The 24,374-nt window shown below is 40.4% G+C and overlaps 1 non-coding gene across 1 annotated transcript; it reads left to right on the top strand.

Annotated features, from left to right (window-relative positions):
* The first annotated feature begins 22,637 nt into the window (after positions 1–22,637).
* Positions 22,638–22,744, top strand: LOC127493313 (U6 spliceosomal RNA). The gene has a single exon (XR_007923372.1). It is a non-coding gene; the product is annotated as a U6 spliceosomal RNA (small nuclear RNA).
* Positions 22,745–24,374: the final 1,630 nt, after the last annotated feature.

Here is a 24,374-nt window from a genome sequence, read left to right as displayed (position 1 = left end):
CACTTTACGCAAGATTGCAAAAGATCATTTCTGTAATGTATGAAATGAAAATGCTCACTCAATCACAGAATATTTAACTTTTTATAAGGGCATCGTGATAGCTCATTTTGACATATTTTTATGTGACTCACAGGAAAGATGAATCAAGTTTGAGGAACTTCTAATCATTTTTTTCTCTGTATGAACTAAGTCATGGCTATCAGGATTGTATCTGTAAGAAGTTATTTTAAGAGAGCTTAGTGCTTCAAAAAGTTCGTGGAAAATGGAATTGAAGATAACTTTATTTTGACACAAAAATTGTGAAGAATCTTTAAAAGGTTCATAAAATATGTTATAAAAACTATTTGCATATTTCAAAATTATTTTGCACCAAAAGAAGCTTATCTTTTAATGCCATCTTCCCACAAGAGACAGACAGAACTCCCATCTGCCCAAATGCCCAGAGCAGCCAGGGCTGGGCCAGGATGAAACTGGGATCCAGGAACTCACTCCAGGTCTCCCGTATGAGTGGCAGGAACCCAACTACTTAGCGGTCATTATTGCCTCCCAGAATGCATATTAGCAGGAAGCTGGAATGTGGAGCTGAGCTAAGACCTGAACTCAGGCAATCTGATACAGTGTGCAAGCATCTCAACTCCACACCTTAATGGCTAGGCAAAATGCCTGCCCCTCCAACAACTTTTTGAAGTACACTTGTACTTGCAATTTATTTTTTTAAAGATTTATTTATTTATTTGAAAATCAGAGTTACACAGAGGAGATGCAGAGAGAGAGAGAGAGAGAGAGAGAGAGAGAGAGAGAGAGAGGTCTTCCATGCCATGGTTCACTCTCCAATTGGCCTTAATGGGGCGGAGCTGCACCGATCCTAAGCCAGGAGCCAGGAGCTTCCTCCGGGTCTCCCACGTGGGTGCAGGAGTCCAAGGACTTGGGCCATCTTCTACTGCTTTCCTAAGCCACAGTAGAGAGCTGGATCAGAAGAGGAGCAGCTGGGACTAGAACCAACGCCCATATGGGATGCCGGTGCTTCAGGCCAGGGCGTTACCTGCTGTGCCACAGCGCTGGCCCCGCCTGCAATTTTATAAGGGCTTTTCTTGTTTTATAGGTGAGAATCATATTCTTCTTAAAATATTTTTGGAAGGAAGGACAAATGCATGTAAGTGAGTTTACATAACTTTGGGTCCCAAATATATTAGGTATTTCAAAGAAGACAATAGAACCTCCTAGGAGTCAATAAGTCAGGAAATTGGGTCTCATGCCAACTCTCTAATAGCTTCTCTCATGTTTGTGCCTTGTGAGTCTTTTCTGTGAAACAAGTCAATTGAGCTAAGTTTCACTCTAATTTTCCCACTTATTCTTGCTGCAAATTGCAGAAGACTAAGATAATGAGCAACCCTAGTTCCCCACTCTTTCGACATTTGGAAATAATGGAGTGATTGATGGTGCAATACAAAGTGTGGGTTTGACGACTGACAAGAGGCGGCCTGGTAGAGGTCACTTATGTGTGCTGCAGGTGTGGGCCCCTTAGTGTATCTGTCACCTAAGTCATTTGCCCACCTGGGCTACCTCAGGCTTTGGTTACCACGAGCCCCTGATGTGCAAAAGAACAGAAAATGTATGTGTTCTGCTCAGGGACAGAACTCAAACGGGACAGAAGCCCATGAAGGGTTGAGCCCAAAGCACCCATTCCATTTTTCTAAAAGTACAAACCAGCTGAAGTCATCCTCTTGCTGTGAGGAGGAGGAAAGAAGTAGAGAGAACCTGGGCAGCTTCCACTCATGTTTCTCACTCTTGAAAAACACAGTAAATATATCCTCCCTTCTATGGTAGCATAAGGAGGTAAGAATATATGATTTTCCTTCTTACAATTTATTCATTCTTTCTTCTATTCAACAAATATTTATAAAAAACCTACTTTGTGCCAGGTCCTGGGATAGATGTAGAGACAACATAGAAGGCAAAACAAAAACTTTTGGCTCAATGAATTTGCATAAATGTAGATAAATATTAATTATGAATGGAAATAAATGCAAAGTGTGAAATATACTCTGACAGAAAAGTGTAAGGTGCTCTGAGAGAGAATAAAATGAGAACATTATGTATGTTGTAAGGGATCAGGTAGAGCTTCTTTAGGAAAGGATATTTAATCTCAAATGGAGGAGTGGTGTGTGTGTGTGTGTGTGTGTGTGTATGAATACCCCTGAGGTTAGAAAAAAACTGGACATAGGAGAGTGTGGTCTAAGCAAAGGGACAGAGTGGATGAGTGGCCCAAGATAAAAAGAATTATGTAGAATCCAGGTCAACAGGATTTGTTAAGGATCTGGGATTTACCTCTAAGTACAATGGGAAACAACTGAAGGTTTTGAGCAAGATATCAAGGGATTAATGATACATTCCGTTTTGGTGGAAAGATCCAATTCCAATACAGCCTCTGTTCCCATTCATCAGCCTCCATCTCTGCTCTAATTCTGTCATGCAAATGGAACTGAGGCTACAGGTTGGACTTGTAGGATACCAGGTAGAAGGGAGAGTCATGGAACTAGATCAATTATTATAGTATGTCAAGTTCTCAATTCATCAGTCACTTGACTATTGCTTGACATCAATCTGGAAGACCATGTTTTTGACATCCCACAAAGCTTTGCCTTTTTGTACTTTATTTGGGAAGTTACATGAAGCCATGAGTTGTAATAAATCTGTGGGTAACATAAAGCTTAGAAAGATCTGATTTGGGGGCTGGGTGTTGTGGAGCCATGGATTAAGCCACTGTCTGAAATGCTAGCAACCCACATCTGAGCACTGGTTAAAATCCTGGCTGCTTCATTTCTGATCCAGCCCCCTGCTGAGGTGCCTGGGAAGGCAGTGCAAGATGGCCCAAGTACTTCAGCCCCTGCCACCCAAGTGGGAGACCCAGATGAAGTTCCTGGCTCAGCCCTGGTAGTTGCAACCACATGGGGAGTGAACTAGCAGAGAGAAGATTCTCTCTCTCTCTCTCTCTCTCTCTCTCTCTCTCTCTGACTTTCATATAAAGAAATAAACTGTTTTTTTTAAAAGATAACTCAGCTAAAAATATACTGAATAAAATGTTAAAGACAAATGAAAAGCCTTATGTTTAGACCCAAATCAATTCTAACATCCAAGGAAGTGAAAGATGGCTCTCAGGATGGGAGAAAATATTTGTGACTCACATATTTAATAAGGGACATGTATCTAGAATATATTTAAAACACTCTTACAAGTCAATAATAAGTAGATAAGTGCTCAATATTAAAAATTGAGCAGTGGCTTTGAATAGACATTTCTCTAAAGAAGACATCCAAATGGCAAAGAAGCACATGAATAAAACATTAAACATAGGGTTGTTATATGACCCAGATATTCCATATCTGGTTGTATACTCAAGAGAAATAGAAATATACATCCACACAAAAACTTGGTACATAGTGCATGTAGCAACATTATCCAAAATTATCAAAAAGTAGAAATAAACAAAATGTCCATCAATGATGATGAATAAAAAGGTGTGCTATATTCTTACAATGGAATATTGTTTTGCTGTAAAAGGAATGGGGTGCTGAGACATGCTAAATGAATGACGTTGAGAGGTTACACCAAGTGAAAGAAGTTAGTCACAGAAACCACATATGGGCGTACTTCAAAATGTTCATGGAGAGCCGGCGCCGTGGCTCAATAGGCTAATCCTCCACCTTGTGGCGCCGCCACACCAGGTTCTAGTCCCGGTCGGGGCGCCGGATTCTGTCCCGGTTGCCCCTCTTCCAGGCCAGCTCTCTGCTATGGCCAGGGAGTGCAGTGGAGGATGGCCCAGGTGCTTGGGCCCTGCACCCCATGGGAGACCAGGAAAAGCACCTGGATCCTGGCTCCTGCCATCGGATCAGCGCGGTGCGCCGGCTGCAGCGGCGGCCATTGGAGGGTGAACCAACGGCAAAGGAAGACCTTTCTCTCTCTGTCTCTCTCTCTCACTGTCCACTCTGCCTGTCAAAAATTAAAAAAAAAAAATGTTCATGGAAATGGAATTAGAAGACTAGTTTATTTTGGTTAAAAATTTTTGAAAGGCATGCAAAGTGTTTTCATAATATACATTTTTCTTTAACTTTTTTTAAGACCCTCCTTATACTGTATGATTGAATTTACATTAAATTCTCAGAAAAGACAAATCTATTGAAATAGAAAGAATAGTGGGGCAGTGGCACTATATGTGATGAATGCTAAAGAGTATAGGAAGCTCCATAAAACAAGGAGCTTCTTTTTGGGTGATGGGAATGTTCTAAAACTGACTGTAGTGATGATTGCATAACTGTGAATATACTGCGTTAAACTCCTATAGACCATATTTTAAATCCACATACATTTTGTAGTATGTGGATCATATCTAAATAACTTTATAATCTATTATATAAAGTATATAAATTAATTTAGATAAAATTTATTCAAAGACAAAAGTTACCAAAGGACACTCAAGAAGAAATGTTCTGAATAGCTCCATTTTTATCAAGGAAATCGCATACATACAAATGCTAATCTAATCAGCTCACAATGGAGTTCCCAATAAATTCATCATAAGTTGAAAATATCGAAAGTTGAGAATACATACCCTACTGAACACCTAGCTTAGCAACCCAGCACCTCGCAGAATATCAGTCACTCATCCTGGTGAGCATGTGGCTCCCAGCCTGCTGCCACTGCTCAGCATGGCATGAGAGGATTGTGTTGCCTATCACTAGCCTGTGACAAGATCAAAATTCAGAATCCAAAGTATGATTTCCACTGAATTTGAATGGCTTTTACACCATTGTAAAGTTGAAAATCGTTAACTCAAACTATCATAAGTTGAGGACTGTCTGTGGTTTAAAACTTTCCCACAAAGAAAAGCCCAGGCCCAGGTGGATTCATTGGTGAATTTAACCAAGCATCTCTTGAAGAAATGAAGCCAATTCTACACAAGCATTTCTATCAAGGAGAAGAGCAGAGAAAGAAACACTTATCAGTAGACTGAAGCTGGCATTACAGGATACCAAATCCAGAGAAGACATTGTGAAACTACAGGTCAATATTCCTTAAGCATTCAGACACAAAAACTCTTAAAATACTACCAAGTCAACTTCAGCAATATATAAAACGGATAATATATCATGCGTGACCAAGTGGGGTTTATCTGAAGAATGTAAGATTGAGTTAACATTTGCAATTCAATTAATGTAATTCCCTATAGTAAATGGCTAAAAAAGAAGAAGTATGATCATTTCATTGATGCTGAAAAATGTAATGCTTAATTATGGGGTAAGATTCTAACAATATTAGGAATAGAGGGGAACTTCCTCAATTTGATGAAATCATCTACAATAAGCCTCTACTAATATCCTACTTAATGATAGAAGACTAAACCTATATATTTTAAGATGAGGAAAAAGGCAAGGATGCACTTATTTCCATTCCTATTTGACACTGCACTCAGAATTTCAGCTAGTTATAATAAGTGACATATATAGTTTAAAATCAAGAAATAAATTTAAATCTTTAATTGTGTACAAACATCTATATAAAAAGCTGTAAGGGACCAACAAAAACTATCACACTTAATAAATGGATATTGCAGGTTTATAGACTGCAGGATTAATGAACAAAAACCAGTTGTATTTCTACATGTTGATAACATCCAATTGAAAATTGAAGTTAAAAACAATGTAACTTACAGTACCATCAGATAACATAAAATGCTGGCAGATATATTTAACAAGTTATGTACAAAACCTACACACTGAAAATCACCAAATATTGCTGAGACAAAAATGAACAGAGAAATATGCCTTATTCATGGGTCAAAAGACAATAAGATATTGATTATCCAATAATGTATCTATAGATTCAATGCAAGCCTAAAGAAAGTCCCAGGAAAATGTTTTATTGAAGTAGACAAACTATTGAAGTAGACAAACAAATTTATGTGGAAACATTAAGGGCCTAGAAAAACTAAAACAATTTAATGAAAGGACAAAGTTAAAGGACTTAACACTACTTACCTGATTTCAAGAATATAAAGCTATAGTAATCAAAACAGGGTAGTAATGGCATTACCATAGAGATCAATAAAACACACTAGAAAGTCCAAAAATGGTCAGAGCTCTCTGGAGAAGCAGAATCAATAAGATGGATATGTACAGGGTTATTATTGAACTAGTTCATGTGATTTGGAGGCTGGTAAGGTCCACAGTCTGTGGTTAACCAGCTGGAGAACCAGAAAAGCCAGTGGTGTAATTTACTGGGAGTCTGAAGACTTCGTAAATCAGGAGTCAATGTTGTAACCCCCATTCTGAGGCCAAAGTCCTGAGAACTGGGTGTGCGGGAGCACGGTGGTGGGGGTACAAACAAGACCTTGGGAGTCCCAAGGTCTGAGAATTACAAGCTCTGGTGTCTGAAGGCAGGAAAAGATGGATGTCCCAGCTCAAGGACAGAAAGAGGCTTTGCCCTGCCTCCATCTCTTTGCTCTGCCAGACCCTGAGCAAATTGAATTCTGACTGCCCATTCAAATGCCAGCATCTTCCAGAAACATCCCTACAGACACCCTCATAGAAGATGTTTTACCAGCTACCTGGGCACACATACAGTAACCATCATGTTGATGACAACATCTATTGACAGTCAATAGATATTTGACAAAGGTGCCAAAGTAATTCAAGAGAGGAAGAGACAATCTTTTCATCAAATGTTGCTGAAACCAAAGTTCAAGGTGAAGAGAGGGAACTGACTTCCTGGATGCATGAGGGAGCTTTTTTAGTGATGGATCTATTCTATATTTCAGGTGTGGTCATAGCTACATGATTGCATATACTTGTCAAATCTCACCATATAATTAAACTTGTAAATTTTATAATAGGCAAGATTTACCTCATTAAAGCTGAGCAAAATTTTTAACCAAGTCACAATAGAGGAGGTTTTCCTGTAGAATAGTTTCTAGAAGAAGACCTCAGAATGATTTTTAATTTACTGTTCTTGATATGAATTTATAATATGCCAGGCTTATTTTAAAAGATAACCCAACTTTAAATGATGATAATTTTAAAAAATAATGTGACTGCCTCCTCTAATCATCACTTCCAAGAGAGGCATTAATGATGAAAGAAGAACTCAATGTGTTTCAGTCTGGAAATCCCAATAAATGAAGACAGTTTAGGAAGTTTGGATGGAGTTTTTGGATTCTTAAAAATAAATCTGTAGGGGATTTTTACAATTATCTTAAAGGACTTATGATTCATCAATAAATGTTTAAGACCTTTCTATAAACATCAGGCATATTCCAGACGTTAATAAAGTGATGAAAAACAGAAGAAATTCCCATTGCTATATGAAGAGACATTTTGGCTCCATAAATAAGAATATTCTATTAGAGTTGCAAAAAAAATGAGCCTTTCACAAAAGAAGTAAGATTCCTCAGCGTGTTTGGCTGTAGAGTGCACTTCCAGTTGCCAGTGGTCAAAAATTTATTCTATGTTGGGAAGCAGGTTGTCTCTGAATTCCTTTGCCATATAAAGTTCTATAGAGTTGTGCAGAACAAAAAATATTTAATATGGACTTGATAAAAAGAAAAAAGACAACATTTCACATGCTATTTTTCATGTTGAATATACTTTTCTGCTTAAAATATAAAATACGTGTACTAAACTTCAGATAATTATATTACATAGAAGAAAGAGAACAATACATGTTGTTACTCTCCTTCCATATTGTTTAAAGGCATCTGCCTACCACAGAGAGGGATGCACATGTTTTTATCAGAATGCCATCATATTGTATATTCTATGTTCCCAGGACTTTCTCACTTTGAACATACTATGGAAATCTTTGTCAACAGGGAGATGGACATTATTTATAATGATAGCAGTATGTCATGTGGAGGTAAAATCTGTTTAATCAATTCTCTGTGAATGGACAATACACATATTTGGATATTTTTCTTATAGTTTTATTATATTCCTGAAATGGAATATATGATATATTGTCCCTGTGTGTGTGTGTATACTAGTTTTCCTGCCAGAAAGTAAGATAACGATTTTGATCATTGCTAATGATCTGAAAATGGAAATAAGCATGTTATAATTTTTATTTTTTTAATTGTTGGTGATATTTACCACTTGCTTATCTATACGTAATAATGTTTTACGTATAACATCAAGAAAAACAGCTTTGGTCTTTGTCTAATGGAGCTTACACTCTTGTGAGAGATAAAGATGGTAAAGGAACACAAATGAATGTAAATTTTCTCTGTAGTAAGTGCTATGATGATGAATCAGTGCAATGAATATAAAACAGATACCAACATATTGATAATTTAATTGAAACCTCAAGAAATTAGGGGACAATTCCCTGAAAGAATCATAGCTGCATAATGTAGGAATTGACTAATTAACAGAGTTGAAGCGGAGAGAATTCTGCAACTAGGAAAGCATTTGCAAAGGTCCTGTGCACAGCCCAGACAGAATAATGCTAACGTGGATGATAAACAGTGAAGTCAGGGCCAGGGCAGTGCTGTGATGGATGTGGAACGGCAGACAGAGCAACGTCACACAGGGACTTGCAGGTCATCTGAAGTTCATAATGAGAAAAGTGTTATATATACTAATTCCACTGGTGATATGTGTTGAAGGATTTTGGTATCTCTCTGGAGAACAATGGAAAACCACTGAGATATTTTACTTGATTAGCTAATTAATCAATTTTAGAGGCATAGAGACAGAGAAAGACAAATAGATGGAGACAGACAGCTCCCATCTGCTAACTTACTCCCCAAATAACCACAACAGATGGGACTGAGCATGTCCAAAGCCGGGAACTGGAAAGTCAATCCAAGTCTCCCACATGGGTGGCAGAAATCCAATTACCTGAGCCATCACCACTGTCTCCTAGGGTTTTCATTAACAGGAAGTTCGAGTCAGGAACCAGAGCCAGGTATCCAACCCAGGTACTCCAACGTGGAATGTGATCCTCTTAGCCAGCACCTTTGCCACGGGGCTATGCTCCTCTCTCATTGAAATAGTTTAAACAAGAAGATCACGTATTAAGATTTATGTTTTAAAAAATCACTCTGGCTTCAGATTGGAAAGTATTTAAGGGGAGCTAGAGTGGATGTGTTGTAGTAGTCCAGGAGAAAGTGGTGCTGGCATAGACAGAAGTGGAGTCAGTGAAACTAGGAAGAGAAGGGACTGGAGTACCTGTGTAGACAGGACTTTGGTTATGGAGGGCAAGGAAGGCTGCATGACTTCTGACTCCAGGGCTAGTGGTGAAGGCATTCCAGTGAACTCTGCAAAAGGACCACTTTTAGAAGAAATGATGGACTTCTTTTGTGAACATACAGCTTGAAGCTTTCCCCATTTACTGGTCATTTGTCTTTCTTGTTATTTAACCTACTATTGTACAGGTTTCTCTGCTGTTACTCTTATCTACAAAATACTCCATTATTAGCGATATTAAACTTTTGCCATCTGAGTAGAGGCTGCAAAAGCTTTTGTCAACTTTTCATATACTTTTTGGGTCATTTGCTTTCAATATTATTAGTTTCTATATAAAATTGGCTTTTAAAAGTATTTTATATTTTTAAAAAATTTATTTGAGAGGCAGAGAAGGACAGAGAATAGAGCATGCATTTTCATCTGCTGGTTCAATCCCCAAATACCTGCAATGGCCATATCTGAGCCAGGCTGAAGCCAGGAGCTGGGAACTCAGAGTATCCCATGTGTGAGACAGGTGCCCAACTACTTGAGCTATCCCTGCAGCCTCCCAGGGTCTACATTAGCAGGAAATTCGAGTTAGGATTCAGTTAGTTATCAAATCTAGGTATTTGAATGGGGGATGTGGCTGTTTAAACAGTGCCTTAACCACTAAGCCTAATGCCAGCCTAAGAAATACATATATATGTAAATGTATATACACAGATGTATATATATCTCAAAATATATTAGTACATATATATATAGACATATCTATATGCATATATAGAAAAAAGAACTTATGTCAATGAAGTTATGGATAACTTTGCATAACAAGGTCAAGATATTGAGTTTTCATGGCAAACATGAAATTTGTCATTTTTCCATGTGATCTTTAACAAATATGAATCACTTCCCAATAAACAATTTAGAACTTGTATTAACCCATTTTCTGTTACAACAAAATACCCCAAGCTTACTCCATTCACAGTCTTAGAGGTGGAAGTCCAAATAGCATGGTTTGGCTTTCACGAGTGCCTGCTGCCCCCAATATCAAGGCAGATAGAATCACAGCAGGAGCAGGTGCGAGAGGCAGAGACCACACAACAAGAGAGGCAGAGGAGAGAGATGAGGATGGGCCAGGCTTGCTCTTTTATAACAACCCTTCAGGGAAGCTAACCAAGGTTCTAGAGGAACCGTATCAATTCCTTCCGAAGAACTTCCCACTAGGCCCTACTGGTAAAGGTTCCATGCCCGCTCCCAACACTGCCACACTGAAGGCCACACTCCTAGCAGATGAACCCAAGGGATACTCAAACCACATCCAACCCATAGCAGGATGGGTTCTTCCATTCTTCCAAATCACGTGCTTTTCCAAAGTTCTGGGAGATGAATTTGGAATAAAATAATTTAAAAATTTAAAAACTGCCAGTTGCAAATATCCCTGACTCATAAACTCCTGGCGTAATAGCACTCACAAATGACCAGAGACACTCGTCCATCATCTTGCTCCGTCACTGAGACTGTTCTCCAGGAGCTTTCCTCTGTCATTGGCACCATGATTCTTGGGGACCCTGACCCATCCTGCTCTGGACACCACCAGGAGCCCGTCTGGCCCTCTCCACCCACCTTGCTCTGGGGATGTTTCCAGCCAATGGCACCTCTGCCCCGTTCTTCCCTACTGCCCAAAGCCTCAGGGAGCCAAGAGCCCCAGGACTTAAGAGTGTCAGGGTTCAGCACTGCGTTTGAGGGGGTGTGGTCAGGTCTGCCCTTCCGGGGATACTGAGAGCTATGCTCAGGAATCCTGCAGCCACCTGATGGGATTAAATAAGATTTTTGTGAGTTTGCGAACATAGTCAGGGTTTATTACGCTCCCAAATACAGACTGAACAAAATATCTTCTGTAGCTGGGGATTACCTGAGAACATGAGTAGTTATAGTAATTTGATTTTTCTTTTCATTTGGTAAAATATTAAATCAAATACATGTTTTACCTTGAATTCTAAAGCCCAGTCTGATTGCAAGGATGAAAGAGATTTGTTCTTTCCCAGGCATGCCTGCAGCCAATTCCAGGGACCAGCAACCATCCAGGAAAGCAGGATTTCTCTTGCCTTCACACGTGGCTCATCTACTCCCTTCTTTTGTTTGTGTATTAAAACCTTAGGCTCAGAGGGGCATCATCTGTGACTATAAAATAAAACACATATTGATCCCTTACAATCAAAAACCAACTGAGTTTCAGAGGACAACCATTTATTCTTCTCCACTGCTAAAACACCTCAGAAAAACTTTTCAGTGCTAAAACAGATCGATTTTGCAGAATGAATTCCTTTGGTTTATCTTCTGCTGCTTTCCCAGGTTTGTTAGCTGGGAGCTGGATTGGAAGTGGAGCAGCTTGGACTTGAACCAGTGCCCACAGGATATGGCCTGTTGGCGTCACAGGCTGCAGCCTAACCCACTGTACTACAAGGCTGGTATCTACCCATTTTTTTCCCTTGAGCTTTCTTTTCCTAACTGATTTTAAGAAGTTCTCAAGGAGCACTGCAAAGGAGCTCTTTGTCAGTACATAGCTTCCAAATAGCTTCTTCCTCCAAGCTGAATTTTCCTTTTACTTCCCATTAGTGATTTGGATGAACAGAATTTCTTGACTTTGATGCAGTAAATTTCTATTATGCTTTCTGATTTTGTGCTTTAAGAAATAAATTTTTAATTCTTTTGATATCATAGTGATATTTTCTTCTATTTTTAAAGTTTTAAAATTTGTGTCTTTTTTTAAAGATTTATTTATTTATTTATTTGAAAGACAGAGTTACAGAGAGAGGTAGAAACAGAGAGAGAGGTCTTCCATCCATTGGTTCACTCCGCAGATGGCCACAATGGCCGGAGCTGCGCTGATCCAAAGACAGGAGCCAGGAGCTTCTTCTGGGTCTCCCTCGTGGTTGCAGGGGCCCAAGGACTGGGCCATCGTCTACTGCTTTCCCTGGCCACATCAGAGAGCTGGATCAGAAATGGAGCAGCCGGGACTCAAACTGGTGCCCATATGGGATGCCGGCACTTCAGGCCAGGGCTTTAACCCACTGTGCCACAGCGCTGGCCCCAAAATTTGTGTCTTTTACAAAGACTTTATATATCTGAAGTTTTGTGAGGTTTTCTGTTTTTGTTTGTTTGTTTGTTTGTTTCTTATATGTGAAATGGAGATCAATTTTATTTTTCTATAAACTCATCCAGTTGTCTTAGTGTCATTGATTAAAAGATGAACCAGCACATTTCTCCACTCCTCACAATGCCAACTCTGTCATGTGTTTAGACTTCCATTTATGTAACAGTCTGTTTATAGGTTCTGGGTTCTATTTGTTTTTTAAGAGTTATTTGTTTAAATGAAAGGGGGAGAGAGAGAGAGAGAGAGAGAGAGAGAGAGAGAGAGAGAGGAAGAAACAGAAAGAGAGGTCTTCCAATCTGCTGTTTTGCTCCCCAAATGGCTGCAATAGCCAGAGCTGAGTGGATCCAAAGCCAGGAGCCAGGAGCTTCTTTCAGGTGCAGGGCCCAAGGACTTGGCCATCTTCCGCTGCTTTCCTAGGTGCAATAGCAGGGAGCTGTATCAGAAGTGGAGCAGCCGGGACTCCAACCAGCGCGTATATGGGATGCTGGTGTCAAAGGAGGCGGCTTTACCTGCTGCACTATAGTGCCAGCTGCCAGGTTCTGGATTCTATTCCTTTGGACCACCTGTCTGTCCTGCAGCACCCCCACACCATCTTACCCACTGCGGCCTGAGAGCGATTCCCCTAGCCCTGTCCTTCTTCCCCAAGAACAGCATAGCTCTTCTTCACCTTTGCTTTTCCAAGGGAATTTTAAAATCAGCATTTTGTGTTCCATGCAAAACCAAGTTTGGGATTTTCCTAAAATGGCTTTCTATCCAATATCTCATCTTCCTTTACACAGATGAGATAGATCTCTCCCTTTACAGGGAAACTTCAAAAAGTTCATGGAAAAGTGGAATCAAAAGATGTCATTTTAAATGCAGAAAATAATAGTTCCAAAAATTTTTTGAAGTTCATACATATGAGGGATCTTTAAAAAGTTCTTAGAAAATGCATAATATGTAAAGCTATGCAGGAATTGCCATTTTTTGTCACCAAAATAAACATAATTTAACTCCTTTCCCTGAACTTTTGTACTTAGATCTCCTTAAAGTTATTCAGCAAAGACCTATAGTCTTCTGTACAAAAGACTGGCATATCTTTTCTTATATTTGTTCGTAGGTGATTTATATCATTTTATACTGGTAAAAAAAATTTGCTATTGAATAGAAATTCAGTTGTCCCTTGATATTTATATTGTATCTAAAAACTCAACATTTAAAACTCAACACTGTTTTAACACTGCTCAACTCTTATTAATCCTGACAATTTATAGATTATTTTAAAATTTCCATATGGATAATTATATCATCAGTAAATAATGACTGTTTCCACTTACTCCTTTCTTAATTCTTGTAAGGTATTTTTTTCTTATTTCATTGTGCTGATTTAGAACTTTAGTAAGTACACTGTTTAACATAAGAGGTGATAGGTACATTCTTGTCTTGGTCTATGTCCCCGCCCACATTTTGATACTTGTTGCAGAATTACAGTATAAACAGGCACATTTGATTGTTCTACCTGAAGTCGCAGGCCCTTCCAACTGGTGAAAAAATGATTAGAAAAAACACAGGCCATGTGTTGATATTTTCGTAGGCAGGTTAAACTCTGCCTGCCATGCCAGATCCCATTTCAGAGTGCTAGTTTGAGTCCCAGCCGCTCTGCTTCTGATCCAGCTCCTTGGTAATACGTCTGGGAAATCAGCAGAAAATGGCGCAAGTGCTTGGGCTCCTGCACCCTGGATGGAGTTCCTGGGTCCTGGTTTCAGCCTGGCTCAGGGCTGTCACAGCCAACTGGGGGTTGAACCAAAAGTTGGAGGATCCATGGGCCGGCGCCGTGGCTCACTTGGCTAATCCTCCACCTGCAGCGCTTGAGTTCCATATGGGCACCGAGTTCTAGTCCCGGTTGCTTCTCTTCCAGTCCAGCTCTCTGCTGTGGCCTGGGAAGGCAGTGGAGGATGGCCCAAGTGCTTGGACATTTGCACCCACATGGGAGACTAGGAGGAAGTACCTGGCTCCTGGCTTCGGATTGGCATAGCTCCGGCTGTAGTGGCCATTTGGGGGTGAACCAATGGAAGGAAGACCTTTCTCTCTATCTCTCTCTCTCACTGTCTATAACTCTACCTGTCAAATAAAAAAAAAAAAGGTTGGAGGATCTTCTCTCTCTATCTATCTTTATCTCTATCTCTATCTCTATCTATCTCTATCTCTATCTCTATCTCTATCTCTCTCCCCCCTCTCTGTCATTCTGCCTTTCAAATACATAAAATAAATCTTTAAAAATATAATAAATAATTAAGTGAATGTATGCCACAGCTTGGCTTCTGTGATAGGATGAGAAACTCTACTTATCCTAGAGATGCCTCCCAAGTTACAGGGAGGCTCTGACAGAATCCGGTGCTCCAACCAGGACTAGAACCCGGTGTGCCGGTGCCGCAAGGCGGAGGATTAGCCTAGTGAGCCATGGCACTGGCCACTGCTTGTGTCTTAACCACTGCACCAAACACCTACCCTGAAGTTCATGTCGTTTTATAGATTTCTGGAGAATTACTATCAATAATGAGAAAGAGACTTAATAAGGAAGATCCTGCCACCAAATTGACACATGGAGAGACAGAATTTAAAATTATATATATATATAATTATATATATATTATATATATATAATTATATATATTATATATATATAATTAAATATATATATTATATATATTATATAAAATTATATATATATATGTGTATGTATATAAAGTTGCTATCCATGACATATGATGGTATTTCACAAAGTTTATGGAAAAATGGATTCCAAGATAAGCTTATTCTGGTGCAAACATGTTTGAAATATACACACATTTTTTTTTCATAATATTCATGTCCATTAAGTTCTTTAATACCCCCTCATACAAACAGATCTAACAAATTGATAAAGAGAAAATATCTACATTTTAAAAAATTAATTAGTTAAGGGGCCGGCACTGTGGTGTAGTAGGTAAAGCTGCTGCTTACAGTGCTGGTACCCCATATGGGCGCCGGTTTGAGTCCTGCCTGCTCTACTTCTGATCCAATTCCCTGCTAATGCATCTGGGAAAACATCAGAAGACAGCACAGGTGTTTGGGCCCCTGCCGCCCACATGGGAGACCCAGAAGAAGCTCCTGACTCCTGGCTTCGGATAGGCTCAGCTCCAGCTGTGGCAGCCATTTGAGGAGTGAATCAGTGGATGGAAGACTTTTCTCTCTGCCTCTGCCTCTGCCTCTCTTTAACTCTGACTTTCAAATAAATCAATTAATCTTTTAAAAAATTAATTAGTAATGTGGGAGATAGAGAGACAGATAGACAGAACAAGCTTTCACTTGCTGGTTCACTCTGAAAATGCCAGCAATGTCTGGAGCTGAGCCAGTGCCACAGCTGGGAGCCAGGAATTCAATTCAGGCCTCCTCCATAGGTGGCAGGAACTCAGCCACTAGAGTCCTCACTGCTGTTCGCCAGGGTCTACATTATCAGGAAGCTGAACTCAGGAACAAACCCAGGCACTTTGATGCGGATGCATCATCTGACTTACCAGGCTAAATGTGCACTCATTCATTTTTTCAAATGAATGAAGGTCCTAAGCAGAAAAGAGCAATAAAAATAAGATGTGCACTGTCATCTTTCAGGTTTAGTTATGAGCTAAAACAAAAAATTATCGTCTTCACTGAATAAATTGGCAAAGAGGGGAAAGGTATCCAGTGCACTGTGGTGCAGGCGAGTAGGCCCCCGGGGTCTTGTGCACTGGCATAACTATGATCTCCAGTTTTTGTCTTCCAAACTTCGAGATCCCTGTCATCGCTAGGTTACCATTTCCAACTTGGTCTCCATGCACTGTGATGGGAACCAGCAGAGACTCTGAAGAAAAGGGAGCAGAAAGCATCTGGCTCCACTTTTGGGCACTCTCCTCTGTCTAGGATCCAGATTCTTCAAGTTTTGGCTGCTCTGGTTGGTTGATGCCTTCAAACCACTGCTTGTAATTTTTTTTAAGTCTGGGGTTGGAACTTTCTGCAGCACTATGTACAGAAGGCTGTAGCAGATCCAGAGATTAAAAAAACACTAACCATATCATGTATAAGTGTCTAGTCACTGTTACTAAAATAGAAAAAAGTTTTTTGCAAATAAAGGAATTTTTTTCAATGTCATTCTTAATATTACCTGTTTTGTGGGCTTTTCAATTTTTCCTTAAAGAAGGGCTACTTAAAATTAAATATTAGGGTACTTTAAAAAAATCATGGATATCATGAAAAAACCCAAGAATGAAATTCAACTGTTTTTGATCAAAATAAACCTCTTTTAATATCATTTTCCATGATCTTTGTTTATTTGAAAAGCAGAGTGAGAATACAAGATGGCTGAATAGAGAAGCTGCACTGACCTCACCCACACGAAGACATCAGGAAGTGAAAGGAAGGGTCATGTTCCCAAAGGACGATTGGAGAGAAATTTTCAGCAGAAAATTGATAGAACAGAGCCTACGTGGGAGATCAAGGAGAAAAGACAGACATACAGCTGCCAGGCTCACCACCACTCACCCCTGTACGTACACAAGTGGCTCATATCTGGGAAACACCATCTTACCAAGATAAGGTAGGCAGAGGGTGTCGTGTCCCCCATCACCCACAGCTGTAACTGAGGGAGAATTCCAAAGTCCCCACTGACATCAAGTCCTCCCTGGGGAGCTGGCAGGGTTCCGAGGGACTACTTTGCTCTGACAACAGAAGCCACGTTGCCTCCCTTCCGTACCCCCACCAGACTCAGTCCGCTGTGATAGAGTTGCAGAGGAATACTGTCCCGATTCAGGGGAGATCGAATAGTCCCACTCCTTCCAGAAGCCACCAGACCCCTTGCACCCTGTGACCATGTTAGTTCTGAGCATGAGCTCCAGAGCTAAGAAGATTGCAGGATGTAGCTGCGTACCCCGGCACCTGCTAAGTGTAACTGTGGAGACTTGGAGTTCCCTGTATAATGGGGCCAGCTCTCACACTGGGGTTGGTGAATATACTATGGAGTGAGTCTGTGCTTCTGCCAGTGCATATGCCTGGGAGGATGGCGCCATGAGCTCACTCTCTGCTGTGAATCAGCTAGCTCACCCTGGCAGAGAGCAAAGTCGGGACTGGGAACACACCAGCCAACACCCTCTCTCCCGCTGACACTAGCCGGTGGTGCTTCATCATGCCAGTCTTCGGTGTCACATTGGACTCTGCCTTGCCCACAAATGGTGCCCAGAGCTCCCTGGCTCCAGCTGCCACATACCCCTGGAGCCTTAGGTACCTCACCAAGCCTCAGAGGTATGTCTCTAGGAATAAAGCCTTCAATTAAAAAAAAGTCCTCCAGAAATTATAGAAACCAGAGATCCCCCAGATGCACAAGAATATTGTAGCAACACAAGAAATATGGACAAGTAAGGCAATATGACTTCCCAAAACAAACACAATAATACATAAATATTGTACCATGAAGAGGGGGAGATCGATGAAATGCCAGAAAAATAATTCAAAAGAATGATTGTAAGGTTACTAAAAAATAAACAGTTAAATGGAATTAGGAAATCAGTGCCTAACAAGGACAAAAAATTCAACAAAGATAGCAAAAAAGAATGAAAGGGCCAGCATTTTGGTGTAGTGAGTAAAGCTGCCACCTATAATGTAGGTGGTGTGAGTTCGAGTCCCTACCACTCCACTTCTGAACCATCTCCCTGCTAGTTTGCCTGGGAGAGCAGCTGGAGGATCGCCCCAAGTGCTTGGGCCCTTGCACCCATGTGGGAGACCCAGAACATGCTCCTAGCTACTGGCTTTGGACTGGCCCAGCTCCAGCCATTGGGCCATTTGGGGAGTGGGTTAGTGGATGGAAGATATCTCCCTTTCTGAGATTTCGCCATTCAAATAAATGAATTTAAAAAAAAAAAAAAAACAGAAAGATTATAAATGATGTATTTAATAAGTCCAATAAAAATACAGACTTATGAGACAGAAAAAAAAGAAAATCCAATCTAGAAAACTAGTCTTTTGAAATATCTCAGAAAAAAGAAAAACTTAGTAAAAATAGGAATAGTGTTCAGGATTTATAGGATACCATCAAGCAACCAAATATATGCGACTTAGGAGTTCCTGAAGGTATGAGGAAAAAAAATGACTTAGAAAACATATTCAATGAAATAACAGATGAAAATTTCCCCAATTTAGGCATAGATATGGACATCCAAATACAGGAAGTGCATAGAACCCCAACTAGGCAATATCAGGAAAGATCCTTTCCACAACACATTATAGTAAAACTTTCAAAAGTAAAACATAAAGAGAATATCCCAAAATTTGCAAGACAGAAACACCAGGTCACTTTTAAAAGAACTCTCATCAGATTGACAACAGATTCTCATCAGAAATGCTACAGGCCAGGAGAGAATGGAGAGATACAGTCCAAATTCTAAAAGAAAAAACTGCCCATCTAGAATAATTTACCCAGTGAAGCTGTCATTGATTCATAGTGAAATAAAGACTTTCCAAGACAAGCAAAAATGAAGAATTTGCTATCCTCCAGCCAGTCCTACAAATGATACTGAAGGATACAGCACACAGAAGCAGAGAAAATCAGCATCACAAAAGAACAGGAAGTCAGCAAACCTCATGGTGAAAGAGAAAGATGACTCAACATAAACCACAAGGATATTTATGGAAAAATGACAACTAACTTATTTCTTATCAAGATTAACCTTGAAAGTAAATGGACTAAATTCCCCAACCAAAATATACAGACTGGCTGAATGAATTTAAAAAAGAAGTCCTGGGGCTGGTGTTGTGGTGTACCGGGTTAACGCCCTGGCCTGAAGCACTGGCATCCCATATGGGCGCTGGTTCTAGTCCTGGCTGCTCCACTTCCGATCCAGCTCTCTGCTATGGCCTGGGAAAGCAGTAGAAGATGGCCCAAATCCTTGGGCACCTGCACCTGCGTGGGAGACCCAGAGGAGGCTCCAGACTCCTGGCTCTTGGCTTTGGATCGGGGCAGTTCCGGCCATTGCAGCCAACTGGGGAGTGAACTAGCAGATGGAAGACCTCTCTCTCTCTGCCTCTCCTCTCTCTGTGTAACTCTGACTCCCAAGTAAAAAATAAAAAAAAGAAGTCCCCTCTATACACTCCACTCAAATGAAACACGTATAGTGGCAGGGTGAACAGCTACGCTTGTTGATAAGACCCTCAAATATCTTCAGAGGATGAAAAAAGGACAAATTAATGAAAGCAGCACTACCATATTTACTTGATTGTGTAGGGCAAACATTATGAAGATAATATTTCAGTAAAAGAACTGCATATAAAACTCATATTTTTGACATTTTAATTGAACTGAATTTTGCCTAAGGGAGGAAACGTTAACAATACATTTCAAGATGTTGAATATATGCAACAGTTACAAAATACATTTGATGTTATTACCATGGTTACTATGACTCCTCAAAGTTTACAACACATGAGTAGAGCAGTATTAATGAAGACATTTTGAATGGAACAAAATTAAAGATATTAATTATAAGTGGCCAACTTTAATGATTTCGAACAGTTAACTTGAAATATTAAGGAAAAGCATTTTGATAAAAGACCCATTTGTTTCCCCCAGATTCTGAAAGCATATTTGAGTTAAAGTTGCTAACCTAAAAAGGAAAGCCAGCTACTAATTCTTAATTTGAATATGGTGAAGAATGAGTATAAGCTTAACACCATTTTATTTTTTTAACTTTTATTTAATAAATATAAATTTCCAAAGTACAGTTTATGAATTACAATGGCTTCCCTGCCCATAAGTTCTTTTTTTATTTAATAAATGTGAATTTACAAAATGCAACTTTTGTATTGTTGTGGCTCCTCCCCAAACCTCCCTCCCCCCCGTGGCCCTCCCCTTTCCCACTCCCTCTCCCATCCCGCCCTTCATCAAGTTTCATTTTCAATCACCTTCATATACAGAAGATCAACTTAGTATACACTAAGCAAGGATTTCAACAGGTTGCACTGACACAATCACACAAGGTATAGGGCATTGTTCGACTAGTAGTGTTGTTTTTAAGTTTCATAGTAAAACACATTAAGGACAGAGATCCTACGTGGGGAGCCTGTACTCAGTGACTCCCGTTGTTGATTTAACAATTGGCACTCTTATTTATGACATCAGCAATCACCCGAGACTCTTGCTATGAGCTGTCTAGGCTATGGAAGCCCCTTGAGTTCACCAACTCTGAACTTGTTTAGTCAAGGCCATATCACAGTGGAGGTTCCTTCCTCCCTTCAGAGAAAGGTGCCTCCCTCCTTGATGGCCTGTTCCTTCTGCTGGGGGCTTGTTCACCAGGATCTTTCATTTAGATTGTTTTTTGCCACCGTGTCATGGCTTCCCATGCCTGAGCTTATCACCATTTTAAATTAGGAAGAATTTCCATTGCTAAGTAGATGTGTTATTAATAGCATCCACAGCAATTTATTTTTGTGAACCAGAATTTTTAAACCAATGAAACTAGACACAATGGGAAGAATAGGACTTAAAGCACAAACCATCATAGTTGTGTGTGAAGCATTGTCCTCACTGGCCTAGCCTGGGATAAATGTGGGAACAGGCACCTGTGCTGTTACAATGAATGCACTCCTATTTACTAGTAAGTCTAATACAGGACACAGGAAGTACTGCCTCCTGCTTCAGGTTTGTAATCTACCTTTCCCTGCATTTGTATCTTTCTGGATGACAATGAAGAGCATCTTGTGGCAGGAAAGGTCAAAAGATGTTTACTTTATATTAAAGCCAACGCCTTCAGTGGGTTATTTATAGTTGTGGTTTGCATATTAGATCAATGTCAAATGTACCCCAAAAGACCCATGTGTTAAGGCTCGGTCCCCAAAGTCTTATGTTAACGGCACTAAGATGTTGGAAACTTAATCCAATTATGGGTTGAAGATTTGGTCTTCGGGAGGTGGTTGAATTGGGTTGGTCGATAGGATAGAGGCCTCGTGACTGAATCATGGTGGCTTTATTCAAAGAGATGCAGACAGACGCCCATGACTCACTCCCACTTGCCACAGGATGTTCCGCACTGCCGGGGCACTCTGCCAGCAAGATGCCATCACCAGATGCTAAGCTGTAGCTCCCTGATCTTGGACTGTGAAGCCCCCAAACTGTGAGCCAAAATAATTCCTCACCCGTCCTACGTAGGTAGCTTGTTTCAGGGATTTCGTTATAGTGATGGAAAGCTAATACATTTATGCCTATGATTCCACCTGCTGTAAACTCACTGCAGCCAGACTCTGCCCTCAGCAGGCTTCTCCGACATCCCAACTCATTTCTCACAGCTTTCAGCTCCTTTTCTGTGTCTGTCTTTGCTTTTTCTGTGCTGCTGATCTTGTTGCCTGGATACCACTTTTATTTCATTTTTGTACCACCGTTAAAAAATAACATTTTTTGTTATAAAAGTAAAAATGGGGGCTGGCATTTGGTCTAACAAGTAAAACGCCAGTTAGGACACCCATGTCCTACTTCACAGGGCCTGGATTTCACCCCTAGCTCCTGATTCCAGCTTCCTGCTAATGTAGACCCTAGAGAGGCAGCAGTTATGACTCAAGTACTTGCATTCCTGCCACTCATGTGGGAGACCTGGACTGAGTTCCTGGCTTTGGCTCCTTGCCATTGCTGGCATTTATTTGGAAAATAAACCAGCAGATGGGAGCTCTGAGTGTGTGTGTGTGTGTATATGTGTGTCTGCTTCTCCAATAAATAATTTAAAAAATATTTAGTGACAAATAAACTTACCTATAACCCCACTGGAAATCACTGTGAATATTTTGTGTATAACCTATCATGTTTACTATATGTATTTTTTCTTTTTTTTTTAAGATTTATTTTGTTTATTTGAAAGTCGGAGTTACAGAGAGAGGTAGAGACACAGAGAGAGGTCTTCCATACACTGGTTCACTCCCCAGATAGCCGCAACAGCCAGAGCTGCGCCAATCCGAAACAGGAGCCAGGAGCTTCTTCCAGGTCTCCCACGTGGGTGCAGGGGCCCAAGGACTTGAGCCATCTTCCACTGTTATCCCAAGCCATAGCAGAGAGCTGGATTAGAAGAGAAGCAGCAGGGACTAGAACTGGCGCCCATATGGGACGCTGGTGCTTTAGGTCAGGGCTTTAACCCGCTGTGCTATAGCGCCATCCCCAATATCTGTATTTTTTTCAACTTTTATTTAATAAATATAAATTTCCAAAGTACAACTTTTGGATTATAGAAGCTTTTCCTGTACTCACTTCGGCAGCACATTTACTAAAATTGGAACGATACAGAGAAGATTAGCATGGCCCCTGCTCAAGGATGACGCACAAATTCGTGAAGCGTTCCATATCTCTCTCTCACTGTCCACTCTGCCTGTCAAAAAAAAAAAAAAAAAAGAGAAGCTTTTCCTCCCATAACCTATCCCCCACCCACAACCATCCCATCTCCCACTCCCTCTCCCATCCCATTCTTCATCATGATTCATTTTCAATTGTCTTTATATACAGAAGATCAACTTAGTATGTACTAAGTAAAGATTTTTAACAGACTGAACCCACACAGACACACAAAGTATAGAGTACTGTTTGAGTAGTAGTTTTACCATTAATTCGCTTAGTACAACACATTAAGGACAGAGATCCTACATAGGGAATAGGTGCACAGTGACTCCCATTGTTGATTTAAGAATTGACACTCTTATTTATGATGTCAGTAATCACCCCAGGCTCTTGTCATGAGCTGCCAAGGCTATGGAAGCCCCTTGAGTTCACAAACTCTGATCTTATTTAGACAAGGCCATAGTCAAAGTGAAAGTACTCTCCTCCCTTCAGAGAAAGGTACCTCCTTCTTTGATGGCCCATTCTTTCTGCTGGGATCTCACTCACAGAGAATCTTTCATTTAGGTCATTTTTCTTGCCACAGTGTCTTGGCTTTCCATTCCTGAGAAACTCTCATGGGCTTTTTAGCCAGATCCAAATGCTTAAGGGCTGATTCTGAGGCCAGGGTGCTGTTCAGGACATCTGCCATTCTATGAGTCCGCTGTGTATCTCATTTCCCATGTTGGATCATTCTCTCCTTTTTAATTCTATCAGTTATTATTAGCAGACACTAGTCTTGTTTATGTGATCCCTTTGACAATCCTATCATTATGATCAATTATGAGATCACTTTGATTAGTAAGATAGCATTGGTACATGCCACCTTGATGAGACTGAATTGGAATCCCCTGGCACGTTTCTAGCTCTACCATTAAGTATAAGTCTGAGTGAGCATGTACCAAACTGTACATCTCCTCCCTCTCTTATTCCCACTCTTATAATTAACAGGGATCACTTTTTAGTTAATTTTAAATGCCTAAGAATAATTGTGTGTTAAGTAAAGAGTTCAACCAATGGTATTAAGTAGGACAAAAAATACTAAAAGGAACAAAGTAGTAAGTTGTTCCTCGACAGGACAAGAGCTGATGAAGTCATTGTTTCTCACAGTGTTCATTTCACTTCTATGGGCTTCCTTTTAGGTGCTCAGTTAGTTGTCACTGATCATGGAGAACATATGATATTTATCCCTTTGGGACTGGCTTATTTCACTCAGCATGATGTTTTCCAGATTCTTCCATTTTGTTGCAAATGACTGGACTTCATTTTTTTTTACTGCTGTATAGTATTCTATAGAGTACATAATATATGTATTTTTAAACATATATGTATTTTTTTTTATTTTTTTTGACAGGCAGAGTGGACAGTGAGAGAGAGAGACAGAGAGAAAGGTCTTCCTTTGCCGTTGGTTCACCCTCCAATGGCCGCCACGGCCGGCGCGCTGCAGCCGGCGCACCGCGCTGATCCGATGGCAGGAGCCAGGAGCCAGGTGCTTTTCCTGGTCTCCCATGGGGTGCAGGGCCCAAGCACTTGGGCCATCCTCCACTGCACTCCCTGGCCACAGCAGAGAGCTGGCCTGGAAGAGGGGCAACCGGGACAGAATCCGGCA

The sequence above is a fragment of the Oryctolagus cuniculus genome, chromosome 5 (genome assembly GCF_051225735.1).
Source record: "Oryctolagus cuniculus isolate XC-2025 breed Fujian yellow rabbit chromosome 5, ASM5122573v1, whole genome shotgun sequence".
In the NCBI taxonomy this organism is placed as follows: Eukaryota; Metazoa; Chordata; class Mammalia; order Lagomorpha; family Leporidae; genus Oryctolagus; species Oryctolagus cuniculus.
This window is presented reverse-complemented; position numbering and strand designations above follow the sequence as displayed.